The following is a 20585-nucleotide window of genomic DNA, read 5'->3' as shown; positions in this document are numbered from 1 at the left end:
AGCATCCCACCTACTGCTTTTTCATGACTGATACAGCTGTTGCAGAACTGGTCACAGAGCTATTTCATCAACTGACCTTTTGCAAAAATAATTCTGTCTTTTTTTTTTTTACAAAGATATGTTCTAAGATTTTGTTCAGCAGTTAAATGCTTGCTACCATCTACTCTTCAGTCTTCGAGCAGATAGTTTGAGGAACAAACTCTGATGACCTCTTTGTGGGAGTGGGTCATATTTATATCCGTGGGACTCAAAGTGTGGGTAGAATTGGACCTCGAGTCCACAAATGTACAGTGCCTGGGTACCAAAAATATCCCCTGCCCCCACTAAAGTGTTTAAAAAAAAACCCGCAGATGCAGATGCAGAACCACTGATTCCCTGATACTGAGTATTTTGAAAATGTATTTTTAAACTGTGGTGAGGGAGGGAGAATAGGCGGATTTAACTTGGAAAATGACTTACAAAGGAAAGTCATAGAGTTTTGGTCCCTTTGATGTATCCTAATGTATGTATTAGATGCCTTGATCCTGCAGCGATAGTGCTTTAGAAAGGCTGACAGAAAGATTAGCTAGATAATTTATAAATACCCTTTGTTTTGTCCTGACTCACAATTGGTTAAAAAGAATCACGTGGTATAAAATATTGGGTTCTTGCTGTAAAGCTGAGCTCAGTGCATGTATAGCTTTAGTCTACAATAAGCAAACAGGTATTTCCAGTGACACCTCATGTGACTGCAGTCTCACTGATAGCTCCCATGTGCGTGGCCTCTCGATCCCACATCACTGGTTTTGGGACAATGGCCACCTGCTACACTATGGATCTGGGAGACTGTGTAGACCAACTCTGACGGAGAGATACTCAATGCTCTGCCTCCATTTCACCTGACGTGTACTCACCTGCTGTGGTGCACACTAGGTTTGTCCATCCTGCTCCCAGATTCATAGCTCCCTAGGCCAGAAGGGAACCGCTGCGCAGCCCAGACTCCACTGTGGCAGTGGAATGGCTGGCTCTGTTGTTTTCAGGAATTCCTGTCGAGAATGTCAGGGGTGAGAAAGTGGTGGTGAGACCATGTGTCCGCCCCAGTGACGGTTACCCTTGCTGGGGTTGGAGGCAGCGATGTCAAAATGTGACCCTGCTGAGGACTATTCTCCGGCTGAATGCTTTACCACCTTTCCCTAATAAAGACACTATTGGAGTGGGTGAGGGGTCCAAGGCAGCTTTAAATATTGAACTGAACCCAAAAAAAGAGGGGGAAATTTCATAAAGAAAGTTTTCATTTTTTTCCTCTTTTTTTCCCTATCAACATTTTGATTTTTAAGCACTATTTTGAGTATGAATGTTGGCCTGCTCTGTAGCGAATCAAAAACACAGGGAAACATTTTTTTTACAACAAGTACCACATATTTTTCCCCATGAAAAGCAGAATTCTGACAATTTTTCATCGGAATTTCAAAACCTCAACATTTTGACCAGCTGTTTAAAAGGGAGAGAGAGAGAGAGAGAGAGAGAGAGAGAGAGAGAGAGAACAGGCTGCACATGGAAGGTCTCTGAGGGCAATGGCAGTCATCAAAATAATTCCCTTGAGCGTAGTTTTGGACAATATTGCCACAGTCTTAGGAAATACATATCCCCAGCTTGGGCAATATTTGACTACTATTGCCCTTGGTGTCACTCCATATTTTGCATACAATTGTATTTATATATCTATACATAAGTGTAGTAACACAGGCATCTCTGTTTCTATGAAGACAAAATGATTACGTATTTGGAAGTAACCTTGAAAAATAAGCTTGCATTTTTGACATGAATCTTGTCATCTCATTTTCATAAGAAGAAATATTCTAACCCACTTTCAAGCCAGCAGTTCAGATACTAATGCTCCCTGTTAGGCCCCTTCTGAAACAGAGCACAAAAGAATATCTCATCTGTTTGACACATACACACACACACAAAAAGGATAAAACGCAAAGTCAAGCAAGTTTCATCAATGACCATGTTGTACTTAGTGGCATCATTAGTATGTGTTATAGGAGCCAGGTTTGCAAACCATTCCCCTAACAGTGCACCTGCTAACCGCTGCTTCTTTTCTTGAGCTGGGGGAGAGAAAATTGATTGTGGTCTTTCTCTGCTAGTCCAATTTATTTGGGGAATGATATCCTGGATAATAAATTATGATCAAAGTCCTCTTTTAAAAAGCCAGTTGCATGCTGGAGTATATACTCTGAAGTGCACCAACACAGTACTATATAGGGAATACATATTATTTGCTACCCACAAATGGTGACACTTGGCAATGTACACAGTTCTTTTCATCCAAAGATCCCAAAGCACTTTATAACTTTTAAAAGAGCTGAAGTATCATTTTCCCCTTGAAATGCTACAGTTAAAATTGGGTTCTATCTCCTGTTTCTTGGCTAGCTGCTTGGAAATTAATCAGATTCATTCTTTACAGATGGCCATTTTCCATGCTTCATCCTCAGTCTAAGTGTAAAGTTTTCTAAAAAGTTTGAATGGAATCAGTTCTTCAGTTAGGTGAGACTGGAAAAGCTGTCACTTTCCCCACATGGTCCACATGGAAAAATTGGGGGGTTTACATAACTCAGTCTTTCCACACAACAGTCATGTCTGAAGCCTAGAAAGCTCAAACCTAGCTGGCTTAAATTGTCGTCCTAGATGAAGGAAAACAATCGGGGTTTGAAGAGAAATCAGTACTTCTGTGAGTGTTTAAATCTGGATTTTTTACATATGCATGTTAGGGTTGAGCTTTTCAAAGCCATGGTGGGGTTTAGTCACATAGTTAATGGGAGTTGTGTGGCTAACCCTCATACTCAACTTTGCAAATCCCCAGCTAGAACCTCTTTCATCTGGCTTTTTATAGGACTAAAGCTAAAACAATTTGAATCACTGGCCATGCACAGAATTGCTTTAGCAGTAGTTTACCCTGAACTGCCTAAGGCCTAAGATCCAAAGTCTCCCTTTAAGTTCTGAGCACCTTTATCTGTTTTAGGCTTGATTCACCTCTACAGATTCATGAGGGTGCTTTTTCCACCTGTTGTAATCTCCCCTTTGGGCATCCCCCCTTGAGGGAAAACAGCTTTAATTTGTGGCCAGATGCATACAGATCTCTCGGACTTAGCATGAATGAGCTCCAAGGTCCCTAGGCTAAATTCTAAATTAAGACGAAATGGCATATCCAGCCACAACTTTATCCTATTGCAGCGGTTCTCAAACTTCATTGCACCATGACACCCCTCTGACAATAAAAATTACTACATGACCCCACGCGTGGGGACTGAAGCCTGAGCCTGCCCGGGCCCTGCCACCCCGGGTAGGGGGGCCAAAGTCAAAGCCTGAGCCCCACTGCCTAGGGCGAGGAGGGGGACCAAAGCTGAAACTCAAGCGCTTCAGCCTCAAGCGGCACCTGTAACTTGAGCCCCACCACTCAGGGCTGAAGCCCTGAGTGGTGGGGCTTAGGCTTCAGCCCCTGGGCCCCAGCAAGTCTAATGCCAACCCTGGCGACTCCATTAAAACAGGGTTGCGACCCACTTTGGGGTCTTGACCCACAGTTTGAGAACAGCTGTCCTATTGTGAAGTTAGTCCCACCAGCCACTCTTAGTCCCACCTGCCACTCTTCACCCACTCTAATTCCAACCCCAGAGTGGCTACAGTACGTGAAAGGAGCTCTTGTAATTTATCCAGGATAGACAGAGCTGTCTACAAAGTTCATCCGACATTTTATTCCTTTTGACACCAACTCATTTGATTAGCTTCAACCAAGAGAGCGTAGTCAGAATGGGTGTCTTTGTACATTGCTCATTGTTATTTCTTGGCAGGATTGTCATCTGAGGGTCACAGTGGTCATTTAACTACAGCTGTAGCAGTACTGTATGGTAGCCAGCCTCAACTCAGCCCTTCCCTTGAGACTTGTGAGAGAGAGAGAGACATTCTGGATTTGTTGAATGCTTATCCATACAAAACATTACTGTCTGTGTCGCCAAGAGAATCTAAATTCAGCTGGCTTATAACACAAGGATGCATTTTGTCACTAAGGAACTAGCCGTCTCTTCATCACTCTATGTCTCAATTTGTTTCTTGCCTACGTCGTATAGTACGTGTTACTATTTTTAATATGGCTCACGCCACTCTTACAGATCCACACCGTGCTCCCTGGAAAGAGACGTGTACCAGCATGGAGGAGTGTGAGGGAAGTCTTGTAATTCATGAGGCGAGGGCTGAGCTTCAGGAAGAGAACAGATTATAAGGGAAGGTGGGAAAGATGGGGCATGACCCATGATGTGGTCTATGCTAAAGGGAGTGTCATATAGAAGGATATGGGGAAACTACTGTTACACTACAGGGGACTCCTGGAATGCTGCAAAACAGGTCAGATTTTGGGCTATGGACCTGGCACAGAATAGAGGAGATTGGAGGGGTTGGGCCGGGGAGAATAATGCATTGCTGCTGTGAAGATGGCAAGGAGAAGAATGAGCAATGCAAACCAGGTTCTGCCAGACCCTACAGCAAACTGTTTTCTCTCCGTCTGTATCTTTCTGGCTTTGATTTTCTTGCCCAGGTGAAACAGGCAGAAACTTCTCTTTTAAAAATCTGGGATGAGTCATGACAGAGCTTCCACTGGGGGTAGCAGTGCAGGAACTCAGCTCCTGGCCGCTTCCTATCCATTTTGAGCACTACATCAATATAAACGTTGGATTTTCTTAGCTGCTAACACTAACAGCCAGAGTAAAGGCCTTGGAAGAGAGCAGAATTATATCCAGCCACCATCCCAGCTATTCGTAGAAAAGTGGCAGTGATGAGTTAAGTTGAAGACATGTCAACATAGTGACATCACTTTGCTGTTGCTTTTATTCTTTGTCACCTGCTTTTTTTTCTCATTTTGTTCTTCTTTGGTGCAGCGACGCAGTTGCTCCTCTTTCCGAGTTAGTTGGAATACCTCCTGGTTACGAGGATTCCATATGGGTCATGACACAATGGTGTCATGAGAAGAGAAGGAAATCAAAACAGGGGAGTATTTGCTAGTGGTAGGAGGACGCGGGAGTCAGATCATCCAGATGCTGTTCCCAGCTCTGTCTTTGACTTCGCGATGTAGAAAAGCATTATTATTTCCCTAGTAGCAAGGGGGCTCAGCAAGAAGGATGGCATGGGGGGAGGAAAGGTAAGAGTAGAATGTTGTGTAACATTCCAACACTGCATCAAGGGAAGAAAGAAGACTTCTTCAAAAAGAGCATGAAGAACCTGGCAACTAAGAAAACGAGGGTGGGAGGGTTTCTACCATCTGGAATGGAGACATTAGACAGGAAATGTCATGGAGTAGAGGAGCCAGTGTTGCCTCATTTCAACCAATATTTGGGCTTGTGGTCTCCATCATCCTTAAGTATTCTTGGTTTTCAGAAACCTTTCATCCCTGGAGGATAGGATAGTAAGAGTATTGAGGCTGCAAACAAGAATGGGAAATGTCTTTAAAATACTATAGCGGGTATACTGTGTGCCACTGTCCTATAACGGATGGAATCAGAACTACTCATCTGTGTGCCAAAGGTCCTATACTGCGAACAGCTGAGATTCTCCTTCAGCTGAAGTGGAAGGGAACAACATTTTCAGAGCAGGAGGATCTGAATTCCATCCATTGCCATGGTGATGGATGTGGTGGAAATGTCTAGATAGATGACGCTTCATGGTGGCAGTTGGGATCTGTCTGAGTATGCAACAAAGTGGCGACCATATAGTTCTTGGGGGGGGGGGAGTAGACATATTTTTGCAGTACAATATCATTATTACTATTTGTTTTGTGGCAGCACCCAGAGGGCCCAAAAACTGAGATCAGGGCCCCATTGAGTTAGACACTATGCAAACACGTATTAAGGGACAATTCCTTTCTCACAGAGCTTACAATCAAAGTAATGCACAGTCATTGAGTGGAGTAATAGAAATGCTTGAGTCTGGTTAGTCTGAGGAGAAACTCTGTTTGCATCCCAGATTTATCCCACCCTCTCTCACAAAAACTCTCACGGTCTGCCGCATATTTAAAGGGGAAGCTCTTCCTAGTGAAGAAGAGGAAACTCAGCAGTGCTGTAGCTCACGAAAGCTTATGCTCAAATAAATTTTTTAGTCTCTAAGGTGCCACAAGTCCTCCTTTTCTTTTTGTGGATACAGACTAAAACGGCTGCTACTCTGAAACCTGTCAGCAGTCTGTATCAGTGCAAAGATTAACAAAATCTGGCCCTAAAAATAATTGTCCTGTCATTAGCTTCTGAGCTAAACAGATTATAGGCTGCTGACAGACCTCACCTGATAAGGAAAGAATTAATATTTTTCCGGATCTTATGGCTTGTCTGGCACACATTGGATGTGGGAGTTGGGTTGCTTTGAAACGGAGGCTTTGTAAAATAAATGTATGTGCAACCATTTTATTCCCCCATTGAGTCTAGATTCATTTACAAGAACACAAAGCAAGCCTTCTGAATCAATACTGAATTTATGCCTCAGGGTTGTGTTAAGTAAAGCTGAGTGAATAATTTGTATGGAATAATTTTTCAGTAAATTTCACCTCTTTTTACATTTGCAAATGGTGCATGAGCAGGTTGCATTCATTAATCAATATTGTTTGCAAAGCAATTTCTTTGTATATTGCTTGGTCTGCAGCCCAGTCACAAGGAGTTTGTTGCAAGTATTTGATATCAAAACTCCAGCTGTTTTGATTGGCCATGTGCAGGGCTTGCTTTTCTTTTACCAGTTATTTGCACTAGTGCAAAGTGGATGCTACTAACTCAGGACAGGAGCACAGTCAGGATGCAGAGCAGTGGAAAATTGGGTCCATGGTATCTTTCTGACGGCACAAGGATGAGTGTTAGAATCAGGTTTCCACTGAGAATGCTTGTGAGTTACAGATTCAAAATTCATTATCAGCAAATATTCACCATCATTGCATAAAATTAGCCTTTTCTGCAAAAGTTCTGGCCAGGCAACTTGTTGGCTAGAATGGTTGCAAAGAGCAAAGATGAGGAATTGAGGGCTGCTTGTTCTTGACTCTGTACAAACAAAATCCATGGATGAAATTCTGATCCCAATGAAATTAATGGCAAAATGTCCTAAGACTTCACTGTGACAAGGACTTTCACTCGTGCCTCTTATAAAAACTTTATAGCTACTATTTATTAGGTTATTTATGGTTACATTTTCCTTTCCCCATTTTATTTAAATTAGTGTCTTTTAATAAATAGAGTTTAGTTTTCCTTTAATTTATAGTCCATGTTACAGTTGCTAATAACATCTAAGTCTCTTTCCTATTCCTAGGTTTTTTTTCTGTCAACCAATCCTAGGTACTTACATGGCCCCCATTACCTTAGTCCGAGTGCCTCACAGCTGTATAATGTCTTTATGCTCACAACATCCCTGTGAGACAGGGAAGTACTAGTATTCCCATTGTACAGGTGGCGAAGTGAAGCACAAAGAGATTAAGTGACTTGCCCAAGGTCACACAAGAAGTATGTCGGACTGAACCCTGGTCTTCAAAGGCCCAAGCTACCACCCTAGCCACTGGACCATCCTTCTCTGTATCTGACTTCCTTTTGTATCACTATGAAGACAGCAGCTCGGCTCATTGCTGAACTCTGTGACCTCCTCATTCCTAAAAGACATTTTGCTTTGATATATTATATAATGAGCACCTATGAACCGCTGGTGGCAAGGAAAGGAGGGGTCTAGGGGCTTTGTGAAGCTTGTGCCTTTTTCTTTGGGCTCTAGAGAATGTTGAATTCAATGCTTTAATTGGAATTAGAGTTTGGTTTTGACACTGTATGAGAACTGATCAGGCTGGTGTGCTTTGTGCAAGCTCCAAAGAGCTAAAGAATGAGCCCAACTCAAGTAACTAGAACTAGAGCCTAGTGAATAAATAGCAAATAGCAAATGACATACCCCATGAATTTAGCCTCTTTCAACTGCCCCCATTTTTACTTCTCGTTTGAAAATTTTCAACACATTTTGTGTGCCTTTTAAAACCTCTGTATCAGTGGTAACTGGCTCTCAGTGAGTATTTTGGAATTTGCTGGTTAGGTGGCATTTGGTGTTGGTTGGTTAGCTAAGTCACACAGTGGTGTTTCTATTCCTTGATTGGATGAGCTAAAATGGGGCAAGAGGCTTGAGGAATCATGGGAGAAGGTTTAAATTAACGATTGCTGGGAGCAAGAAGCCCGTTGGCTTTCATCTGGCTGGCCAATGGGCAGCAGAGAGCATCCAGGGGAAAGGAGGATCCTACCTCGGTTTACACTCCCCTTCTACTCTAAAGCTGTCCAGCCTGGATCAGATCAGGTGTCCCACCCAGTAAGCCAGGTGAGTGGCATTAGTGTTGAGTGGTTAGTTAAGCCACACAGTGCTATTTTGGTTCCTGGTTGGATGAGTGCACTCATCGTAAAAGAAATTTCAAATGGGGTGAGATCCCCTATCCATATGTCCCAGACTCCCTCCTATCTAAGGGCTGTATTGTATTCTCTTACATGTGCATCAGGCTGGGTCTTCTGCATCCTGAACTCTTCTGTGAAGAAGTGGGGTCTGTTATGCTTCCATAGCACTGTCATCCCTAGGCCCTGCAGAGAGCTCTCTGTGGTCTCGTCGACACAGTGAGCAGCAGTGAATCTCAAGGCCCGGGTTGAGAGACTCAGGCTTGCACGATGGTGCTAAAAGAGCTGTGTAGGCTTTGTGGCTTCGGCTGGAGTACGGGCTCTGGGACTTCCTCCCCCCCCAAGTCTTCAGCACCCAAGCTCCAGCCCAAGCTGCAACATCTACTCAGCTATTTTTAGCACCATAGCATGAGTCCATTGACCTGGGCTCTGAGACTCGTGGCTGCAGGTTGCCGCTCACTGAGTAGACATACCCTGTGGGGTCCAGGGCCCATGCTGGGAGAGGAAGGGGAGCTGGAATAGATTGGAGCTCCCACCACTCCCAGGTTTATGATATTTGGTGTTTTACCTTAAGCTTGGGTTGGAGTGACTGGGACTTTTTCAGTGAAATATGTTTTCACCAGAAAATGCCAGTTTATTGAAATGGATACATTTTGCGGAAACATATAGGTTTCAGTGAAATTTGTGTTGAGCTTTCTCAGGCCCAGGATGACATTTCTGGTGAGAGAGAGAACATGGCACTCTAGCATAGCCAATAGCCTGGTGGATAGGGCACTTGCCGAGGATGTTAAAGACACACATTCTGCTCTGCCTGATTCTCCCACCTCCTAGGTAAGTGCCCTCACCCCCAGGGTATAGGTCAGACTCTCAATCTCTCCTGTTGGAGCTGTTCCACTTTGTACGATGTGTTAGACCTAGGTTCCAGTTCTTGCTCTTTGGCAGGCAGAGCAGGGCCTTCAACCAGCATCTCCCACATCCCAGGTAGGTACCCTAAATACCTGCCTATTGTGGGGTTGATCTCTCATATTTTTTCACATGGAAAATTATAGGGTCTCAGTTTCATTCCACATTGGAATGCAAAATGGAATGCATGTTTCCTAGACAGGACTCTCTTGTGGTTATGTGATTACCTGAGGATCTCTGCTTTCATTATACAAAAAAAGCAAGTTTGTAGCCCTCCTGGTAGTGCAGAAAAACCTGAAAACATGACCCACTTATTACCTGTAGAGAGCTTTATTCTCTAGTGCCATCAGTCAAGTTCTTTTCACCCGGCTCAATTCAGTTAAAAATTAAAGAAAAGGTCGGGTAGTGTTGAGAAAAATTATATTTATTCATGGAGGGAGAAGAAATCTCTACAACGCTTAATTGGTGTTTGAGAGAGAAATGAGAAAGTTTCTTCCTAGATGAGGAAGGAGTTATTAGGGAAAACTGGAGTGTATTTGTTATCATTGCCGTTTATCAGCAATGCAGATTTTCACTGAAGAAGAGAAAACAGTAACTGTGCAGCAGATAACGGAACTATAAAATCCCGCTTGCTTCCATCCCTCCTGCTCTGTATTCCAAAAGCACTTTCCAAATGAGTCTAGGAAATGAAAGCTCAGGAGAAGTGATTTTATTCTCTCCAAATGCGGCGTGGTACTTTGGTATGAAAACTCTCTATAACTGCGGAGATAAGAGTGACACAGCAGGGAGCGATAAGACATTGTCCCTGCTTATCGCCTCTGAAACGTATGACTCCTCGATGGAACCCATTTAAAACAGAAGTGGCCAAAATTCAGGCTGCACCATGTGTTGATAACCAATTCCAGAAAGCTGTTTATATAATTGTGCAAGACTTGGGGTCCGGAGATGCTGAGTGGAGAAACGTGAAGAGATCCCTTCCAATCAAGATGTGTAAGTGACTAGCACGCCAATTGTTAGGGGGCTTATTCCTTCACCCGCTTACTTCCCTGGTCCTTCTCACATGAACAGAGAGCAAAAATACCCAAAGTCCAAAGGTGCAAACAATTCAATGTTTATTGGGGTGAATTTCCAGCAAGCATGATTCCAGTTTCCTACCTCAGTGTTCTCCTTCCCAGCTCTGACACCTATGTCCCTGTTCCCATTCCCCCCCCCTTAGCAAAACATGATTCCAATTTCCCCACCCCCATTCCCTGTTCTCATTGCCCCCCTTACTTCCTGATTGACTGCAGACTATATAGTAAAACTTGAGTTCTGCTTAGCTATACCAATCATTTTCCTGAAATTTAACTAACCAATCCTAACATGATTTAACCAATTATATCCCACCACCTTAATTAGTTTACACTCAGCAAAATTAATTATACAGCAGACAGAAACAATCACAGAACCAGACAGAGATTATACAGACAAACAATAGGGAAATGGGGACTACAATAATAGAACACAGAAATGAGGATTTCACATCCCAGCTATTGATAAGTGAGTTCTTGCCAGACAGGATGCTATCAAACTAAGTTTCCTTTTACATTTTCTAGGCACTTCCCTGTCTCTGGAGGTGATAGGAATACAATCCTGTCCTGATAGTGCCTAACAGCCCAATAGCACCTTATTTCAATGTGACTAGGTTGGAATGTGAGGATGTGACCATTCGCTTCCCTGCTTATGGCTGCCTCTGCTGCTTAGCCAGCGATCTTAGCCTAAGAACAGGGCCTCAGACTGTCGCAGTAAGAGAAGGCCCTTACACCGGCAGACAGTGATTCTGATTCTTTCTTTTATACCTCTATAACTAGCTAAGTGATAAGAATACACCTAAATTCTTAGAGTGTAGGCCTTTACAGCCAGACCTGAATATCTATATCCTACACCAATATATTTATCTGGCTCCTGTCACCACAGAATTTAAGCACATCACAATCTTTTAATACACTTATCCTCACACTGCCCCGGTGAGGGAGCGCAGGGCTGTTACTCCCATTATCCTCATGGGGAACTGAGGCACAGAGACGCCAAACGACTCACCCAAGATTACACAGGAAGTCTGTGGTAGAGCAGGCAATTGAGCCCAGCTCTCTTGGGTCCCAGGTCAGCACCCTAACCCCCAGGCCAGGCTTCTACACAAATCTTCCCCATGGCAGGAGCTGGCTAGCATTTCAGGCCATGCCCCTAGTGATTTCCCCCAACTTCCAGATACTTGCATAAACACTGGTACCATCCAACCTTTCTTTACCCACAGGCACTTCTCCCTGAGGCAAGGACAGTGGTTTCTTCTGTTTATACAGCACCTAGCACAGGAGTGCTACCAATATAAGAACACTCCATTTACCCTTCCAGTACCCCTGTGAGGTAAATGAAGTACTACCTTCATTTTACTGTTGTGGAAATGAGGCACAGAGAGATTAAGTGACTTACCCAGGTTCACACAGGACTGGGGCACAGCCATGGCTAGAGCCTAGATCTCCTGAATCCCAGTGCACAGTCTTCATCACAAGACCCCATTGTTCCTGTAAAGGTGCACAACAGAGAAAAACAAAGGCTTGAATGCCTGAGAACTCGACCCATATGTGGAGGCAGCAGCCATGTTGTTCTCAGAGTTGCTGCAGCCTGTCAGAGAGGACAGAACACACTGTGCTCTCACATGAAGTTTTACTTTTATCTTTTCTTCTTGTTGTTTTTCAACTGCTCCAGCGCCAATCCACTCTGCTTCAACTCCTCCAAACTGCTCTCTGCTCCAACGCCAATCCACTCTGCTTCAACTCCTCCAAACTGCTCTCTGCTCCAGCGCCAATCCACTCTGCTTCAACTCCTCCAAACTGCTCTCTGCTCCAACGCCAATCCACACTGCTTCAACTCCTCCAGACTGCTCTCTGCTCCAACGCCAATCCACTCTGCTTCAACTCCTCCAAACTGCTCTCTGCTCCAATGCCAATCCACTCTGCTTCAACTCCTCCAAACTGCTCTCTGCTCCAGCGCCAATCCACTCTGCTTCAACTCCTCCAAACTGCTCTCTGCTCCAACGCCAATCCACTCTGCTTCAACTCCTCCAGACTGCTCTCTGCTCCAACGCCAATCCACTCTGCTTCAACTCCTCCAAACTGCTCTCTGCTCCAACGCCAATCCACTCTGCTTCAACTCCTCCAGACTGCTCTCTGCTCCAACGCCAATCCATTCTGCTTCAACTCCTCCAGACTGCTCTCTGCTCCAACGCCAATCCACTCTGCTTCAACTCCTCCAAACTGCTCTCTGCTCCAACGCCAATCCACTCTGCTTCAACTCCTCCAGACTGCTCTCTGCTCCAACGCCAATCCATTCTGCTTCAACTCCTCCAGACTGCTCTCTGCTCCAACGCCAATCCACTCTGTTTCAACTCCTCCAAACTGCTCTCTGCTCCAGCGCCAATCCACTCTGCTTCAACTCCTCCAGACTGCTCTCTGCTCCAACGCCAATCCATTCTGCTTCAACTCCTCCAGACTGCTCTCTGCTCCAACGCCAATCCATTCTGCTTCAACTCCTCCAGACTGCTCTCTGCTCCAACGCCAATCCACTCTGTTTCAACTCCTCCAAACTGCTCTCTGCTCCAACGCCAATCCACTCTGCTTCAACTCCTCCAGACTGCTCTCTGCTCCAACGCCAATCCATTCTGCTTCAACTCCTCCAGACTGCTCTCTGCTCCAACGCCAATCCACTCTGCTTCAACTCCTCCAAACTGCTCTCTGCTCCAACGCCAATCCACTCTGCTTCAACTCCTCCAGACTGCTCTCTGCTCCAACGCCAATCCATTCTGCTTCAACTCCTCCAGACTGCTCTCTGCTCCAACGCCAATCCACTCTGTTTCAACTCCTCCAAACTGCTCTCTGCTCCAGCGCCAATCCACTCTGCTTCAACTCCTCCAAACTGCTCTCTGCTCCAACGCCAATCCACTCTGCTTCAACTCCTCCTGGAGTACCTCCAAACTGCTCTCTGCTCCAACGCCAATCCACTCTGATTCAACTCCTCCAAACTGCTCTCTGCTCCAGCGCCAATCCACTCTGCTTCAACTCCTCCAGACTGCTCTCTGCTCCAGCGCCAATCCACTCTGCTTCAACTCCTCCAAACTGCTCTCTGCTCCAGCGCCAATCCAGTCTGCTTCTACTCCTCCAGACTGCTCTCTGCTCCAGCGCCAATCCACTCTGCTTCAACTCCTCCAGACTGCTCTCTGCTCCAACGCCAATCCACTCTGCTTCAACTCCTCCAGACTGCTCTCTGCTCCAACGCCAATCCACTCTGTTTCAACTCCTCCAGATTGCTCTCTGCTCCAACGCCAATCCACTCTGCTTCAACTCCTCCTCTTGTCTGATTGACTGGCTTCAGGTGCTTTAATTAATTTATAGGAAACTTTCTTCCCTCTACAGGGAATAAGGCTCCCTTCTAACACTCTCCTGCTGCCCTCTGGCCATGCTGTATCACAAAATTTAGAACGCTTTCTTTCTTGAGAGAGTTTACAGTAAGATCAAGCACAGATAACAAGAGACAAAGGACACACGGTTGGAGGGCTAAATGGGTCAGTGCTAACACTTTTGGTTTTAATATTATTGCCTACTTGTTGCATTATTGTTTCGAAGGCTTTGAGGGGGGAAGAGAGTTAAAAGGTGGGATTTGAATGGAAAGAGGGAGGCTGATTGGTGTACAGGGCAGTTAGAAGGATTTATTAGTGTGATTTCCTAATTTGCAAAAAGGAATGGCAGTCCCTTTCTTCGCAAAGGGCTTGTGATCTACTAAGGTTCAGTCGCCACCTTTCTCATTTCTTTTTAAGGAAATGCTTTTTACCGTCTTTGAATTAATGAGTAATGCTAAGTTCCACACCAGAAATTCACCTCAGAAGCCATCAAGAGACTTTGCTTTAGGGTAACAGACAGTACGTGCAGTTATGAAAAGCTGGGAAAGTAAGATTTTATTTTTTAAATTAAGTTTCAAATCTGTATTCTTTCCTGCAGATTGTTAAAAGGGCACCAGCTCTAGGACATTGTTATAGATCTTGCAAAAGGCTGGCAGCTGGGCATGCTAAATCTGTAGGGGCGGATGAATTTGGAAAAATGTATAGTTAGCTTCAGCTCTTGACCACAAAATCTGTCCAGCTGGACCTGGACAGCTTCCCCTCCTCTGCTAAAGCAGAAGGAAAGATCTCAGTGCTTTCTCTCCTGGGATAACAGTTTCTCCCAACAGCTCCCCCTCCTCCTTTTGAGAGCTCCCTTTCCTGTTTCAGTCCATTGTAACCACCGCCCATCAAACAACGCTGAAGACAATTTCATCATTGGCACAAGGTTGTTTTTAAAGAGCTGCTGTTACCTGTTCAAGAGTTTTCTCACCCATATGTTAAAAATAAGAATAAAAAAAACTTTAAATTGAACATCTATTTTAAATCTCTTCCATTTGTTCCTGTGTGTTAAGTGCCTGGGTCTGAAAGTTTGTTAAAATATCTTGTCCTTTTCAATCCTTTAACGCCTTATAATTCAGAAACACGGTGCTATACATGCACCATATAATGTTCCCCGTCATCACTTTTTCTCTTCCAAATGGTGTCAGTCTCCAATACTCGTGATATTGGGAGAGGAATGACTCTGTTTTTCTAGAATACATTTCCTTTGCTCTCATTTTTATCTTCCTTTGAGGCATTGCTGAAACTAAGGAATTTTTTTCCTGTCTGGTTTTGTCTTATAGCATAGAAAAAAATTCTTTAGCTTCATTTGTTACCTTGGTGCTACACTTCTCTCATTGTTAATAATCAGGCCATAGTTAATTAGGCTGTAGAATGTATGCTGAATGTATCATTAAGATATCTCTAATGAAAATCCATGGTTGATGCCTGTTTTACAGTGATAAAAGCCACCATGATTATAGATGTGAAAGTCCTTGAATATTTCATATCACCCTTATAAAACATGGTGGCTTAAATCCTTTTTAGCTGTCCCGTTGAAAGAGACCTCAGATTCCTTTGTACTCTCCTCTGAGTTGAATGCTTATGCTTATGAAGGCCTGAAGTTCAAGTCCTTTTAGATTCCAAACCAGTGACTTTTTGTTGTACAAAATAATTTTCCTTTTTGATTTTCAGGTCATTAAAGAGCTCCTAACGGAGCCATATTGTCCTCTTACTGGTCTTCCTATCTTTCCTGACCCATGCTCCCCTCACCCATGTCAAGGTTCCATTTGGACCTGTAGACCCTCTGGGTGAGCCATCCCTATTTTTAAATGCAGTTGGGTTCAGGAAGAATGAGCAGTGAAGTTATTTTCTGCTATTTCAACAGCAAGCTTGGGAGGTTTTGATTCCTTTCTGTTTGTGAAGCTCTAAGAAATGTGGAGTGGCCTGTGGTGCTGAGATCTCTTGAAGCACTTGTGTCAAAGATGTATCATTTTTCCCTTGTACTCCACCTGTAAAGTTCCCAACGCATTGACAACAAATCATTTCTTGTTGCTGTTAACATATGTACAGCGCTGTGAAAGGATCATCACCAGTAAGACACTATGTGTCGGTATTCCCTTATTCCTTGCAAGAGCTAACATTTTTGAGGCTCTGTGAAGAGATCAAAAAGAGCCTCTGTTAGAAGAGGAACCAAGGGTCTCAGAGATGTTTGAAGCCTATTGATGTCTTGGGAATAGATTTTTAACCTAAAAATAATTTAGGCTAACTTCCCATTCAGAAGTTCCCTTGCACCAAATTTTCCAAACCCAACTTCTTTGAGTGCATGCAGCAGGGTGTTTTAGCATTATTGCATTCACACACAGGAGGCTTTGGGGCATGTAAGTGAAAATGAACAAATGATAATGATTTTTTAAAAGTGCCAATCTGTATGTACACACACAATTGCATACCCATAAATGAAACTTGGTTGAAAATCTGGCACCTAAATGGAGCTCTGAGGTCTGTCCAGTGCTGGTGAAAAAAAAATGGATTTACAGATTTGTCTGTTTGCTGCCAATTTGTGACATATGTTTGAGCTGTTATAGGTGTCAATAAGTCCAGAGGCTTGAGCAATGGACGTGCTTGTTTTTATGAATCATGGGTGTAAAGAAGATTGTCCTGTGCCTTTAGTCAGTGAGTCAGTTGCTGCTTTCAAGAGACTCTCACAATTTGGAGTAAATTGGTCTGAAGAGTATGCTGGCTGCAGAGCACCTGGTGGTGTGCTTCATGCACTGGAAGTATTAGAATCCTTTTCATTTATATTTGGAATGAGAAAGCCCTCTAGAAAACCCTTCCAATATTTTTTTTATACCAGTTGATCAGGTCAGTATGTGTCCAAGAGAATTAAATCAAAATGATTGTCATCCTATATTATTCGTTTCTATTCCTTGTCAGGATTGTCTGTAAGGGGTAGAATTACAGGCTTCATCCAAGCCCAGCTGTTGCTGTAACAGTAGCCAAATCCCTCCTAGCTTGCACAGTTTGAAATTAGTAAAGACACATGAAGCTTTGAAGCATATTAGTATTAGTACAGTTATTTAGAAAATATCATTGCAGCCAAAGTTTTATAGCATTATCCACCAGTAGGCGTCACGGCTGGGACATAGGTGGTCTGACCTAGCGGTCGGAGCAGGAGTCGGGAGCCAGGCTGAATCAGATATCAGTAGATCAGAGTGTGAAGACAGGCCAGAGGGCAAACCAAGAGTCATGTGTCAGGAAGCGGGCGGGGTCAGGTTATCAGGAGATCAGAATCAGGCAGTAGCGTAAGGGAGCAGATAGAACAAGGGAAGCATCCCAAAGCAGGGGAAACCCATTTTCCTGGCAACTTTCTGTTCCTGTGCTTGGTTTCAGTAGAAACAGGGAAATATAGGACCCATAAAGTTCCACCGGTCAGCTCCCAGGACTGGGTCCTCTGTTGCAGTTGAGCTTCTAGTTCTGGCAATGGTTACTAGATCACTAGATAGTTGCTTGGAACGTTACTGGCTCCCAAGAGTTGAGACCCATGGTCCCTGACAGTAAGGCTCAGCTAGGTTTTATCTACATGGTTTCCATTGACATATTTCAGAGTAGCAGCCGTGTTAGTCTGTATTCGCAAAAAGAAAAGGAGTACTTGTGGCACCTTAGAGACTAACCAATTTATTTGAGCATAAGCTTCCGTGCATCCGATGAAGTGAGCTGTAGCTCACGAAAGCTTATGCTCAAATAAATTGGTTCGTCTCTAAGGTGCCACAAGTCCTCCTTTTCCATTGACATAGTATCTGAGCACCTGATAGTCTTTAATGTGTTTATCGTCACAACATCCCTGTGTGGCAGGGCAGTGCTATTATCTGCATTTGTGGAAACAGTGTCCCTAATACATTTACAAAGATTTATCACAACTCAGCTTCTGCACCAGTGTTCCTTTATTACCTCAAAGGCCACTTGGTTTTGATTACATCCAAACTAAAAAAAATCAAGTGTATGCATACTCATACTCTATATCCTAGCAACAACAGAGTTATAAGCATTAGCCAAATACTCACAATAGTATCAGGTTCGGGAGATGCCATCCCAACATGGCACAACTCCAGAAGGGTTAGGACCAGCTCTGACAAAGAAGGCCCTTTTATACACAATAATAAACAAGTGATGTCATTGCTGGTTATCAGACCTCAGCTAAAGCCAGATCAGGAGGTTTAGAGCACAGCCCTGTTCTTTAGCCTAGCTGAGGCAAGGTTAATAGCTGGGTTCCTCTCTTCAAAGTTTTCTTCTTGTCTTATTTGCTGTATTTCTGCCTAACTACTAACTCAAGCACTTCTGTATAATAAATTAAACAAATCTATATAACCAATTGATTAGCATACCAGGTACTCAATTCACCTTGTGTTCTTCATTTTGGTTATCTCAGCCCCAGCCTTAAATAAGAGAATGCTGGTATTTCAAGGACCACTACAGATTTAATACAAACAACCCTTCTTTTGCATGATTTTATTCTTTTTGGTCAAGTGCTTTGGGTCTATTCTGCCTCCTAACATCCAAACTCAATTTAAAACCATAGCTCACCCAGGCCCAATGTAGACCTCTATTCCAACGCCATTGTACAGACAAGGAATTGAGTCACAAAGAGACTAGGGTCCATATTTTCAAAGGTGTTTAGGTGCTTAGCTTCTACTGATTTCAGTGGGACTTATGCACCCAAATACCTTTAAAAATCTGGCCCTAAGTGACTTGCCCAAGGTCACACAAGGATTCTGTGACAAAGCAGTGAACTTAACGTGGGTCTCTTAAGTAGGGTTGCCAATTTTGGTTGGATGTATTCCTGGAGGTTTAATCACATGACATAATCCTTCATTAAAGATTAATCTTTAATTACTGGAGACTTTAGGACAATCATGGTGGATTGGCAACCCTGTCTCTAAGTCCCAGTCTAGTGCCCTAAGCACTGGACAACTCTCCTGCTCCTTTCTACTCCCGCTGTATTCAGTGGTTACTGTAGGTCAGGTGTTACAACACAAATCCCCTCCAGACTGGAAACTTAACTCACAAGTGAAATGGGAATAAAATCAGGCCTTTAAAAAAGACACTGGTTTTAAAAAAGTCTTTTAATAAAAAAGTAGCCGCATATCATAATTCCCTACTCCTCCAAGACCTCCTTGTCACCATTAGCCCAAACCTCCCACCAAATCCAAAGGTGTTAGTTAATGCTGTTCCCATTGCTACACACACATCACTCACATAATCGGCGACGACTCTGCACAAACAAGGAAATACGTCAAACCCACAGCTATATTAATATATCGGCTCCACTGAAAGCATAGGAAAGATGCAATGTTTGCAAAAGGGGTAGGGGGAATTGACAGGAAAAGGAATTTTATTGTGGCATGTTTGAGAGTAGTGCACACAATGGAGAGTGAATAAAGTCCATATAAAAATACCTGGCAGCGCTCCCTTTAAATCTGTCAAGGTGCGAGATTCTTATTTGAGTTGATTTACTTGGTCTCACAAGGAAGCAATCATTATTAATCAAAATAACTCATTCCACCCTGTGTATGAAAGCAGAAGTTAGATGAAGGTCACAGAGAAGAAATGATAAAACGTCAGGCGTCCTGAGCTGCGTTAGCTTTATTAAGAAGCACATTTTGTCAGGAAGCGGATATTGCAAACGCTAATAAATATGAGAGTTGGATTTTTCACAATGCAATGCTCATTCTTTGCATTGGAGTCACTCGTACCAGCGTTGCTAAGGAGCTGATGAATGAGGCAGGGAAGTTGGATTTACTGGCTTCCTTTTTACTAAGGGATATTGTAACAATGGGCATTGTGGATTCTGTTGATGGCAGAGAGCAAAGTAAGGACTTGGGTAAATGTTTCAAAAATGCCTGTGAGACTTAGGTTTTTAATTATAATTTTCTAAAGGGACTTAGGAGACTTTTGAAAATGAGACTTAAGGCCTCTAAGTCACTTAAGCACTTCTGAAAATTTTACCCCTTGTCTATAATTCGCATTTGCCCTGATTCTGCCATTGGTGTCCAGCACCTATTTCTGTTTCAAGCAGGATGTTCAACTAATACAAATGGTGGCTACCCTGGCTGCTAGCCATTGATTCCTGAGTCCCCAAAATAGACAAAGCCTGACCGACAAAAGCCCAAAGGAGTCCCTAAAGACTTTTTTTGTGAAGAAAATAGCTCCATTTTTTGGCTTGATAAACAAGTATGTAACCAAGACATTTGCTACAAAGCACACTTCCATCCAGAATTAGAAAAGTGGTGTCAAAGGCAACAAGAAGCTATTTACCAAAGTTGAGAGTGCTGCCAATACCAATAGATATGTCCATGAACGCTTTTGAGCGGGAATTACCACCAGATGGTCTGCCACCAGCAAACGTTAAGAATTCTGGGGCTGGAACATGGATAACTTGGTGGCAGGACACCTTAGAAATAACTAAGATGCACTAGGTTCTGCAGAAAAGTGGTGTAAAGTGGTCTTTGGATTTTATGTTCTTTTTGTTTGTTTGTTTGTTTGTTTGTTCTTCATGACTTTTGTTTTGTTTTGTTTTGGGGTGGGTTTTTTTTGCCTCCGGGAATCATTTATGGGCCCATAATACTGTGAGATGAGAAGGCTATATTTTTTGTTGTTCCAGCCTCATAAATGCTGCTTTGAGGCATTGTAAAGCCCCTGAAGAATATAAACATCAAAACAACTAATATCTCCTCCCACACACCCCCAAGAATTGTTTACCAAAAGCAAAAAGCTGCACAAAAAGCAAACAAAGTTAACTTAAGGCAATCACGGGCCTGTTC

The sequence above is a fragment of the Eretmochelys imbricata genome, chromosome 18 (assembly GCF_965152235.1).
Source record: "Eretmochelys imbricata isolate rEreImb1 chromosome 18, rEreImb1.hap1, whole genome shotgun sequence".
In the NCBI taxonomy this organism is placed as follows: Eukaryota; Metazoa; Chordata; order Testudines; family Cheloniidae; genus Eretmochelys; species Eretmochelys imbricata.
The sequence above is the reverse complement of the archived record's forward strand: the minus strand, read 5'-3'. Positions refer to the sequence as shown.